The sequence below is a fragment of the Alosa sapidissima genome, chromosome 6 (genome assembly GCF_018492685.1).
Source record: "Alosa sapidissima isolate fAloSap1 chromosome 6, fAloSap1.pri, whole genome shotgun sequence".
NCBI lineage: Eukaryota > Metazoa > Chordata > Actinopteri > Clupeiformes > Clupeidae > Alosa > Alosa sapidissima.
The window spans coordinates 11967054-11979418 of NC_055962.1; the positions used below are offsets into that span (position 1 = coordinate 11967054).

General features: G+C 40.5%; 1 long non-coding RNA gene across 1 annotated transcript; it reads right to left on the bottom strand.

Moving 5' to 3' along the window:
• Positions 1–895: 895 nt before the first annotated feature.
• LOC121711712 lies at positions 896–1944 on the bottom strand. Its single transcript, XR_006032412.1, has 2 exons — positions 1149–1944; positions 896–1051 (listed from the first exon to the last, which is right to left on the bottom strand). It is a non-coding gene; the product is annotated as an uncharacterized LOC121711712 (long non-coding RNA).
• Between the last annotated feature and the right edge of the window lie 10421 nt (positions 1945–12365).

Sequence of the window (12365 nt, forward strand, 5' to 3'; positions counted from 1 at the left end):
AAATGGTGTTTTTGAGACTGCGTGTAGCCTACAAAAGCGCATGGAGATTTTAATTTTGCAACGAGAAACTGTAACACAGCTAGTCTAAGTCTAACATTAACTTGTTTGAGTTTTCTCCCCAACGTTTTCTCTGGTAGTTCTTCACTGATCTGAGATAATGAGCGAACTACCTTAAGTAAAACGTGATATAGGCCTAGTCCTTGATAAATATAACCAGGCTATGAACTCATAAACAGCATTTTGTCACCGTTTGTCATTCACCGTGCTGTACAGCATTAAGATGCTAGGCTAAGAGCTTGAGATTCAGATAACCTGCATGGTTGTCAGAAAATAGTTTGATCAGTGATCATGCATATCAGCGCAAGCTTGGTTTGAAACTGGTTTCTAGGGATGGGGTTTACACGATCCTTCACTGGGCTAGTGTCTGCTGTGTTATATGACCGTGCTGAGGCTAACAGCTGCAGCTCCCTAAAATCTATATAGGTTCTCATGCATATTAGGCTAGCTTTTGCCAATGAAAATGAATGCAACATAAACAAAAACAGTAGGCTACTGCTCCTAACTGAAGAAACGTTTAGGGTAGAGTGGGGTGAGTTGTGCCAGTTTTTACTTAAAGTGACTTTAAAGGGAGGCCATGATAGTAATGCTTCCAACTACAATATGAACATATTTCAGGATGTGGTGCATCTCTGGGAACAATCACTTTCAATCTGAAATATAGAATTTAAGAGATATAGCTTTCTGAAAAAAAGTGGTCTTGTGGCACAACTTGCCCCCGGTGCGGGGTAAGTTGTGCCTTTGAAGAGAATGCATTGGGGTAAATTGTGCCATCGATTATTGAAGTAAAACAGTATATTTTGATCTCAGACACTGTAATGCTTTAAAAGCTAGACAATTACTCATTTAAGGTTTATTTAAAGTTATTTTACAACATCAAAGGCCAATTTTCTACAAGCCTATTGTGCCACACGAGCACATCAATTAAAGGTAATTTTCCATTGTCACACTAGTTTCATCCATGTTGTAGATCTTGTGTGGAGGGAAGTCATACCTGAAATGAGATTAAAGTTTTGTTGATCAGAGAAGTTTACAGCAGATTTAGGTGGTTGGATGTGGTTGTGTAGATGTAACTCTGCCACTGCTACTACCTAGAGATGATGTTCCCCCTCTCCTTCCCAGGCTTCCTGGTCAGTGTGTGTGTGTGTGAAGTTCACAGCATTTCATGGGACTTAGACCATGAAACATTACTCCTAGTGCCTTTATATGTTCTTCCAGCTCCTTCTCCGTACAGTATGCCCTGCCTGTCTTCCTCTTATAACTCTGTGGCATGATGGTATACTTCTATTTTTGGTCTAAAATTAAGAATGTCACATAGTTTTAGTGATAAAATGTAAGAATAAAATGCACAATTACAATAAAATAATATGTTTAAAACATTATTTATAAGTGGGGGTGAGTTGTGCCACTGGCACAACTTAACCCAGGCCCTTGGGCACAAATCACCCCAACCCCACCATTTTGGAAAAAATGCATCATCCATCAGATTTGAGCTAACATCATGCTGTAGACTCATAATGTAGCTTACCAAAGCACTAAAACATGTGTGAAATGTTTCAAACTTGTCTATAACTGTTTTGACACAACAATCAAAAAAACATGATCATAGAAATTTTACTTTGAAAGGCAAAAAACAGTTCTTTTAACTTAAATGTGCTTACCTCTCATGCAATGAGGCTCTCTTCTCTGCAGGATGATTGAAATGGCTGAGTCTTCAAAAATGTGTGGTCACATGGCCAATTTTTTCTATAGTTTCCTAGAAATAGGGGGTGGCACAACTTCCCCACTGGCACCAATCACCCCACTCTCCCCTACGTTACTGTAAGGAAATTATTATTATCATTGTATAACCATTTGTGTAAGCAGAAATATGGTTGTGCTGAGTTCTAAGAACAGAGAGTTCAAGTTAAATGTTGTTGTGCTGAGTTCTAAGAACAGAGTACAAGTGTGCACCCAGACAGACAGGAACTGCACCCTGTCTGCGTGTGTGTGTGGGTGAGATAAGAGTATGTCACAATGAAGTCGCTATGTCTTGCTTCCTATTTTCTGTGTGCATCTGTACAATAAAAGACACAGCTTTTGGGCTGCAGAGTCAGAGACTGATGGTGTGAGGAATTCTTCCTTACATTAGCAAGCTCTCCTCTTGGTACCAGAGTTTGTGGGCAAAGCCATACTACGTGTTGTGGTTCTTGTATCTATATGTTGGGGTTAAATTCCCTGACAGTTACCAACAATGTTAACAACAAACAGCTTCACTGCTGCAAACAAAGTTGGCTATATGCTTCGCCATATAACGAACCAGCTAGCCTTGTGATAACAAAATCTTTACCGTTTAGTCCACTGAAAGTTATCCACATATCAAACGATTAAATACACAGTTACGGAGGAATTGTTTTGGGGAAACAGTTGCACTATATCCCACTTTTGCTGCACATTTATTGGGCTTTTAGCCTCTTTCAATATATTTGATGAGGAACTGATAAAGACTGAGCAACAGAAAAGTCATAGTCGATACATAAATCGTTTATTAGCCTATTATAATTAGGCTATTAGCCTACTATTACTTTACTACTATTACTGTTATTATTATTATTATTATTATTATTATTATTATTATTATTCGGATGAGGCAAAGGAATGTAAATCTGAGTCTGAAATGTTGGCTACAAACAGTCAGGGTTGGGTCAGATTACTTTCAAATGTAATCCATTACTGACTAGAAATTACATGGCAATTTTTGTAATCAGTAACGTAATCAAAGTCAAAGTCAAAGTCAAAGTCAGCTTTATTGTCAATTTCTTCACATGTTCCAGACATACAAAGAGATCGAAATTACGTTTCTCACTATCCCACGGTGAAGACAAGACATATTTTACCAATTTAAGTCCACAGACAAACATAACATTCAAGTAAACAAAAAAGTAAGTAAATAAGTAAATAAGAGGGCACATATAATAATGAAAAAAATAAGAGCAGCAAAATTTGGTTGAAATTGTGCATAGACAGTCAATAAAATACTAGTGCAAAGTCAGGCCAATAAAAGGCTCGGGTAGTTCTGTTTGACCTAAGTAAGAAAGAAAGTGGCATAGTGGTGCAAGTTATGTAAGAGCAGCAGAAGTGTTGTGTTTTCAGGACAACAACAAGTTGTAAAGTGTACAAGTGTGCAAGTGGAGTAGTGCAGGCGGCCATTGTGGGTCCAATGTCCAGGATGTTATGTAGCTGAGGGTGGAGGGGGGAGAGGAGGGAGAGAGTTCAGCATCCTTACAGCTTGGTGTATGAAGCTGTTGGTGAGTCTGGTAGTGCGGGAGCGCAGGCTTCTGTACCTCTTCCCAGAGGGCAGTAGATCAAACAGACTGTGAGCGGGGTGACTTGCATCACTCACAATTTTGGTCGCCTTGCGGGTGAGGTGGGTGGTGTAAATGTCCTTCAGGGAGGGGAGTGAAGCACCAATAATCCTTCCAGCTGTGTTCACTATGCGCTGCAGGGCTTTCCTGTTGTATTCAGTGCAGCTTCCGCCCCACACAGCGATACAGCTGGAGAGGATGCTCTCAATGGTGCCTCGGTAGAATGTGGTCATGATGGCTGGTGGAGCACTTGCTCGCCTGAGTTTCCGCAGGAAGTACAGGCGGCGCTGAGCTCTCTTCGCCAGTGATGCAGTGTTGGTGGTCCAGGAGAGGTCTTCACTGATGTGCACCCCCAGGAATTTGGTGCTGCTCGCTCTCTCCACCACAGCACCGTCGATGGTCAGTGGCAGGTGTTGGGTGTGACCTCTCCGGAAGTCAACAACAATCTCCTTGGTCTTGCTGACGTTCAGCAGGAGGTTGTTGTCCCTGCACCACGTGGTCAGATGGTCGACCTCCAACCTGTATTGAGTCTCGTCGCCCTTGGTGATGAGACCCACCAGAGTTGTGTCGTCAGCAAATTTCACTATGTGATTGTTGCTGTAGGTTGCAGTGCAGTCATGCGTCAGCAGGGTGAAGAGCAGCGGACTGAGCACGCAGCCTTGGGGGGCCCCTGTGCTCAGTGTGATGCTGCTTGAGGTATTGTTGCCAACACGTACTACTTGAGGCCTCTGACAGAGGAAGTCCAGTAGCCAGTTGCAGAGGTAGGTACTGAGTGCCAGTTTGTCAAGTTTGCAGATGAGTTGTTGTGGTATTATGGTGTTGAATGCAGAACTGAAGTCTATAAACAGCAATCTCACATATGGGTCTCTTTTTTCCAGGTGGGTGAGGGCTGGGTGGAGGGCAGAGCAGATTGCATCCTCTGTAGACCGCTTGGCTCGGTATGCAAACTGGAAGGGGTCCAGGGTGGGGGGGAGAATGGATTTGATATGTGACATGACAAGCCGCTCAAAGCACTTCATGATGATGGGTGTCAGTGCCACAGGGCGGTAGTCATTGAAGCAGGATGGAGCAGTTTTCTTCGGCACAGGTATGATGGTGGCAGCTTTGAAACATGATGGGACGATGGCTTGCTTCAGGGAAGTGTTAAAGATGTCTGTGAAGATGTCTGTGTATTCCTTTTTTGCTTCCTTGATGCCACGGGACAGGTTGGCTCTCGCTGTTCTCATGCCAGCTTCATCCCCAGCTCTGTAGGCTTTGTCTCTGGCCCTCAGCAGCCTGAGGACATCCCCTGTCAGCCATGGCTTCCAGTTAGCCCGAGTGATGATGTCTTTTGTGTGGGTCACATCATCGATGCACTTGGTGATGTAAGAGGTTACAGTGTCTGTATACTCCTCTATGTCTGTCCGGTTGTTGTAAGTGGCTGCCTGCTTAAACATTTCCCAGTCTGTTGTGTCAAAGCAATCTTGAAGAGCATCGGAGGCTCCCTCAGGCCACACTTTTACCTGCTTACGAACCGGTTTGTTCGCTTTTACCCTTTGTCTGTATGCGGGCATTAGCATAACAGTGATATGGTCTGAAAGTCCAATGTGGGGGAGGGGGGTGGCTTTGTATGCTCCTTTGTGTGTAGTGTAGACCAGGTCCAGGATGTTATCTCCTCTTGTTGGAAAATCAACATGCTGGTGTAGCTTTGGAAGTACAGTTTTAAGATCAGCATGGTTAAAATCTCCAGTGAAGATGGTGAAACCGTCTGGGTGTGCCGTCTGTTGTTCACTGACAGCCTGGTACAGTTCACTAAGAGCCGCGTTCTTATCGCTGTTGTTGTTGGTAGGCGGGATGTATACTGCGACTAGCAGAATCGCAGTAATTTCCCTTGGCAGGTAAAAAGGACGGCACTTTATGATCATAAACTCTGCCAGTGGTGAGCAGTGTTTGCATACTACTACAGTGTCCCGGCACCATTCGTCACGGATGTAAACACAGATTCCGTAATCAGGATTACCAAAAACATGTAACATAATCTGATTACTTTAGGATTACTTTTTGATGAAAGAATTCTCATTCTATTTTTCTGTTTATTATTTCATTATCTAAGAAATCTCTTTGCTCTGAGTAAAGCATTCCTGTGTGAATTAACTGATCTTTTCCTCCAAAAATCTTAATGTAGCCCCTTGTTTTAGTGTTACCATTTACTTTGAGGTCACCAGGTCCCATTGTCTGAAAAACACCCAAAACAAATACATTTCTATAGCTATTCTCCACTTTGGGGGTGGTATTTTGATGGTAGAAATTTCCCCCAAAATTGATCACTTAGTCATCATGGATGTGATCATGGATCACTATTCTCCAAACATGCACAACTCAGCTTAACCTTTATAAGGGCACACCTGGACAATGAATTTAGTAGGGGTGTGAATCTCTCATGTAAAAGACGATATGATTCGCATCTAGATACATGGGCACGATTCGATACAAGAAAAGATACATGTTTATAAAAAAAAAACGATTCAGTACGATTCGATGCGATGCGATTCGATGAAATTCGATGCAGTTCAAGAATGGAAAGCATTCTGAAAGATTTTTTATCATTTGCTCATGGTGCACATTAATTTTATATTATCAATTATCATGGTCATGGTTGTCAATTAGGAAAAAAAATGTGTGAATATGATTATCTAAACTGAGGTTTGTTTCATATACTGTATTGAAATGAAAAAAAAAAATAGTATACATTTCAGTCAAACACAGCAGCCAAATACAACATAAAAATACATTTTTATAGACTTTATAGATCTTTCACAGATTTTATAGTTATATCTGATTGTTTTCATGGAGCTGTAGCCATGTTGAGGTAAGACAATACCAAAATAAAAGTGCTTAAGAAAGCCTACCCTACAAGAATAAAATAGGTCTACAAATCAATAAACTCTCTGGGCTTATTTTGTTCCAAAAGTAGACCTAATGCAGAAACCTATTATGCCACAAGTCTGAGTGAATATTAACAAAATCATTGGCTAATAATTTGTGCATCGTTTTAGCAGCAAGGGCCAAATTATTATTTAACATTAAGGAAATCCCTTCATCAAAGGTAAGGCTACCATAGACATAATATACATAGACGCCGCATTGGCTGCTGGAAACGAGAAATGCGGCCGCCATCTTGGACCGGTCATACTCCTCGTTGCGTTGCAGCAGAAGACACAAGATGCCAGTACTGTGCAGCATGTTCCTGCTCAAATCGACGAACCATCGCAAACAGGGCTCGGGGGATTTACTTTTCTCAAGTAAGATTTAACATTACCGTACTAATGGTTGTATTTTGTGAATAGAATATTACCAGAGAGTTGAGAAGGAGCAAGGATCTTTGATATTACTGTATGAGAATCGTAGCCAGCTAGCTAGGCTGTTTACTCGGTGTTCACCTGGCTATGAACTGAGACTTAATAAGTCATATTCCATAACACTGACTTAGATTACAACTGACACAAAAAGGCTATTGTAGAAATAAATCATACTAGATTTGGCTGGCGAATTTTACACAAGTAGCACAGACTGTAGCCTATATTATTGGGCAATCGCTAGCTGCTACTTGTAGCCTAAGCGTGTTGGTAGCTTCACTATTTTCTGAATAAAGTAACTTTTCAATAGCTTAACTTCTTTATTTATCAAGTGGCTTAGCCACACAAGCTACACTTTTCTTGTCATGTGTAATTGGCACAATTTAAAGTAGCTTCCTATGTAGAGAACTAGCCTACTGCTGTGTTTGTGTTAATAATACATTTGACTGGGTGGTAGTATTGTGTAGTGTTTTATTCATAGCAGAGTAACTGATAGTTTAGCTCACTACAATGTCTAAGTAGCTTGCCCAACACTGTATTATTCACATGTCATTTACCCTAACAAGAATAAGATGCCTCTCAAATTCCTTTATTCATTTATTTATTTTATATCTCCCCAGAACAACTGCCTTGCTCAAGGAGACTGTGAATGAACTGAATAGTCTCCTCACATCCCTGGAACTGAGGAAGGTGCAGCTCTTCATTGCAGTATTGGAGGGCATCTGCTACACTGTGACTGAATATTTGATTTATGAGCTCCACCTTCATCACCTGCATTCACCACTCTGTGTCCCATTTCCCCATCGTCTGGTTGACTCGGTCCTCTTTTAGGGAGTTTACCCAGTTTCACTATGTACTGCTATCTTATTTGCCCACCTGCTGTCTGAAGCACTTTTTTCTTAGCCAAAGTGTACCCAAGCAATTTTAGCAAGGTGGGAACATACAAAATTACATGCACCAGTTATCGAAATCATAGAACCAACTGCATGACAGTAACCTCTGTCTCACTGAGCCTGTGAAGACACTCCCCAATTCTTTACTGATTGCAATGAACGGGGCTGATCTTAGCAGTTTCTAAAATGTTTCTTAATTCTTATTTATTTAATCTCTTCATTGGGGCTGAAAGCTTTCTGTGAACTGTAAATAACAGATGCTGTTGATGAACCCATTGACACTGTACAAGTGACAAGTCACCTTTTTGTCTTGAATTGATGAAGTTACACTTACTATGCCAAACCAATGTCTGTTTTTTAAGGATCAGAAACAAACCTACAAACTTGCACTTTACAATATTTATGGAACTTGTCTAACAAATGCTGTTGATATTGAACCCAGTTACTCCATTTCCTTTACTTATGCCACACCAATGTCTGTTCATCAAACTTTATTTTTGATGGCACTGAACTGAAAATGTTAATGGATTTTTTCTGTCAATTTAACCCATTAAAACTTGTATCAAACCAGTTTCTGTCTATGCTGTCAAACATGGATTAGTTATGTTCCCAGTGTTTATATTGGATGTCATCACTTTATAATATATCATATATGAGAATATTCTATTACTATTAAGCCCACTATGAATATTAAAATACACACAACCATGTTTCCTGTATACAGCTTTTCTACTGGAAGGTTTACAACTTATTCTGTCAATTTACCCAAGTTTGTCACTAAACCACATAGGCCTACTTGGAATACCCCTCAGATGTCTGAATGGCACTGATCTCACTTAAATGTTTATAGAACCTTTCTGTGAATAATGCTGTTGATGGAACTTTTCTGTCAACTGTGAACTATATTTAACTCATTAAACTTGTATCAAACTAGTTTTGTCTATGCTGTCAAACATGGATTATGTTCCCAGTTTTGATATCGGACGTCAGGTCACTTTATATCATATATCAGAATATTATATTACTGTTAAACCCACTATGAATATTAAAATACGCTAAATCATGTGTCCTGTATCATAGCTACATGTATGACCTTTGCAGCAAAAAAAACCGAGTGAGAATCTGTTCGGTATTCAGTGAGATATGATTAATTAAGTGCGCTGACAGCTCATCTCACAGGCCAAACAGATTACACTGAGTGGAGTGGATGACCGGTCCAAGATGGCGGCTCCAAATCTCGTCAGCGCTAGTAAGGAGTAGCGGTCGATGCGGCGTCTATGTATATTATGTCTATGAAGGCTACTCTACAGCATAGACATAATATACATAGACGCCGCATCGACCGCTGCTCCCTACTAGCGCTGACGAGATTTGGAGCCGCCATCTTGGACCGGTCATCCACTCCACTCAGTGTAATCTGTTTGGCCGGTGCAATGAGCTGTCAGCACACTTAATTAATCATATCTCACTGAATACCGAACAGATTTTCACGCGTTTTTTTTTGCTGCAAAGGTCATACATGTAGCTATGATACAGGCCACATTGTTCGAAAAATACAAAATACAACCAATAGTACGGTAATGTTAAATCTTACTTGTGAAAAGTAAATCCCCCCGAATATGGTCCGCCGATTTGAGCAGGAACATGCTGCACAGTGCTGTCATCTTGTGTTTTCTGCTGCAACGCAATGAGGAGTATGACCGGTCCAAGATGGCGGCCGCATTTCTTGTTTCTAGCAGCCAATGCGGCGTCTATGTATATTATGTCTATGCTCTACAGACTATCGTTGCTGTTTAGGAATGCTATAAGTGTTTAATTTCGCGCTGGATTTCGAAAAACAAAAGCCGACCGAGTGCAAGTTGTCACATGCTTAAGTTGCAGTAGATGTATGGGTAATGAGGTCATTTGACAACTTTGGGCAATGAATGTAACAAAAAACGAACTGCATTACCCACAATTCCGTACCACGTATAGTTTCAAAACCGGAAGTGGGACGAACGCACTGCTTGGAACGTAAATGAGTCTGAGCGAGCAGAAAACGTTGTTAACCGATTCATAACAAGTAAATCGATACGACCGGTTCATTTCATTTTTTTCCGATACAGGAATTCACGTATCGATGTAGCCGTATCTTACACGTTAAAAACGGATACCGATACGTATCGGTTAATCTTTACACCCCTAGAATTTAGCTTTCGCTGGATTTTTTTGACCCAGGGACATGGCCTGAGATTGAATGACACCATGTCCATTTCAATTGTGGGGGTGAGAAAATTATTCCTTTGGGTTGTTTTTCAACCAGGGGGACCTGGTGACTTTCTCAAAGTAAATGGTAACACTAAAACAAGAGGTTACATTAAGATTAGGAGGAAAAGATCAGGCAGTGTGCCGAGAGACCTGCCCCAATAGTAAATAAGTTAGTAAGTAAGTAGATACTCTTTTGATCCCGTGAGGGAAATTTGGTCTCCCAATCCGCGAATTAGTGAAGCACAGTGAACACACAGTGAGGTGAAGCACACAATGAGCACAGAGTGAGGTGAAGCACACACCAACCCGGAGCAGTGAGCTGTCTGCTACAATGGCGCTCGGGGATCAATGAGGGGTTAGGTGCCTTACTCAAAGGCACTTCAGTCGTGGATGTGGGCATGGGAGAGCAGTGCTCAACCACTTCCCCCCGCCCACATTTTTTCTACTGATCGGGGATCGAACCGGCAAGCCCGAAGCTTGTCGAATTAAAAGATAACTAGGCTATCATTAAAAAGTTGCATTGCTTGCATGATAAAATGTAATCAGGTAATCCCCAACAATGTAACTGTAATCTGATTACACAATTTTTTTATTGTAATCTGGGCTGATCATAGTTACTTGATTTTTGTAATCTGATTACGTAATCCAGATTACATGTAATCCGTTACTACCCAACCCTGCAAACAGTCTATACCAAAGATTCTAGAATCTTTGGTCTATACTGCTGTAACTGCACTGCTGCTATTATTAATTGTTAACTTCCGCGGAACTATTTGAGACTTCCATTAGCTGCCATCAAGGGCGCAGGAAGGGGGGTGCTGAGGGAGCTGCAGCACCCCCTGCTGGCAGGAGATAGATTTTTAAAATTTGTTATATATATTTTTAAATAATTACTAATTCGCTGTCTGACATTATTTATATTTGTGTATGTGAAATGATGAGTCAAATAGCAAAAAAGGGTTATGGATTGGTTGGAATATAGGCTACTAAAAATGAACAGTTATAGAGATCAACGTGAACATGAGTCAGTTACTGTAAGAACCGTAGCGTGGTTTCAGCTATGTGATAGCCAGAGAATGTCTAATCCGTAAATGGGCTCAAGTGTGTAGGCCTACGATTGATATAGGCCTACATATTCTATGCGATTTACAAGTTCAAAAAGCATGGATAAGCTGAAAGAAACTTTAATTGTGTTGTACAGTTTTGCAAAATTAATAAATTATAGCTAGTGAAATCATTTCACTAGTCGCTAAGATAGAAATTATTAGGACACATTCTTGCTGTGGAGACGACACACTTTAGGCTACTCAGGAATTATTTGCGAGATCATTGCAGCCTGATTATTAGCCTATATTTAAAGCCAAACATCTCTTTGTGGTTTTTCAGAAAAGTAATTTTCCTTAGCTATACTGAAATAGGCTAATGATGTCAAGTGCGCTTCTGTAGGGTTAGGGTGGGTGCAGTGGAGTCGGAGTGCTGTCGCGGAACATTGGAATTTGTGGCTGCCCAGGACGTAGATATAGATAGATGGATAGATAGATATACTTTATTGATCTCTAAAACTTCTCTCTATCACCCGCACACCGCACTAAAATGATGTATTTAGCAGTCAAAATCTGAAACATGTCCAGGAGGGGAGAAATTGTCGGACATCCATTATTTTTGTTATTCAGCACCCCTGGTCAAAAATAGGTTCCCGCGCGCCTGGCTGCCATTGTTGGAAAAAAATGGAACATTAGCGTCAATGGAGTTGTTGCAAATCTACCTTTATATGGCTCTGGGTTCAACTTGTCCCTTGCCTACCAGGTGGATTAAACAAAGCTATAGAACCTTTCAAGAGAGTTCCATTATCAGCATCAAGCACAAGACTTCCTTTTTAACATTCCATATGTTATCTTAATGCAGAGGAAGCAGATTGGGACCCAAATAGAATGTTCGAGCATTGTTTTTGTTTTTATTGTTGAAAGGGTCTATAGAACCTAGAATACGTCACATGAAAAACGTTAATAGGTGGATAGTTTAAATGGTTAAATTATTTGCTAGGTAGATGAGGTTTAATATAGGTGGATAGTTTAAATGGTAAAATTATTTGTAGATGAGGTTTAATATTGTTGGAATGACTGAACAGTTGAAACAGTTGAACAGGATGTGTAGTCTTATATTAAGAGAATGAGACTGTATGCTTAAAGCCTGAGAAACTGACAGTTGATGCAGGTGGCCTGGCCACCTGGCACAAGATTCCAATTGTTGTGATGTCATAAAGGCCTAATAGTTTTTAATTAATAGTTTAATCAATCAATCAATCAATCAATCAGTTGAACTGGCTCTTTGATGGGGCCTAGATGAGCAGCTGGAAGTTGATACAGGTGCAAATCAAGTTAATTAGCCCATTGTGATGTCATCAGCCTAATGTTAAGTCTATGGGGAAATTTTGAGTAGTTTTTAATAAATAGTTTAAAAAGTATAAAAGTTACAAAGATGAAAAATAC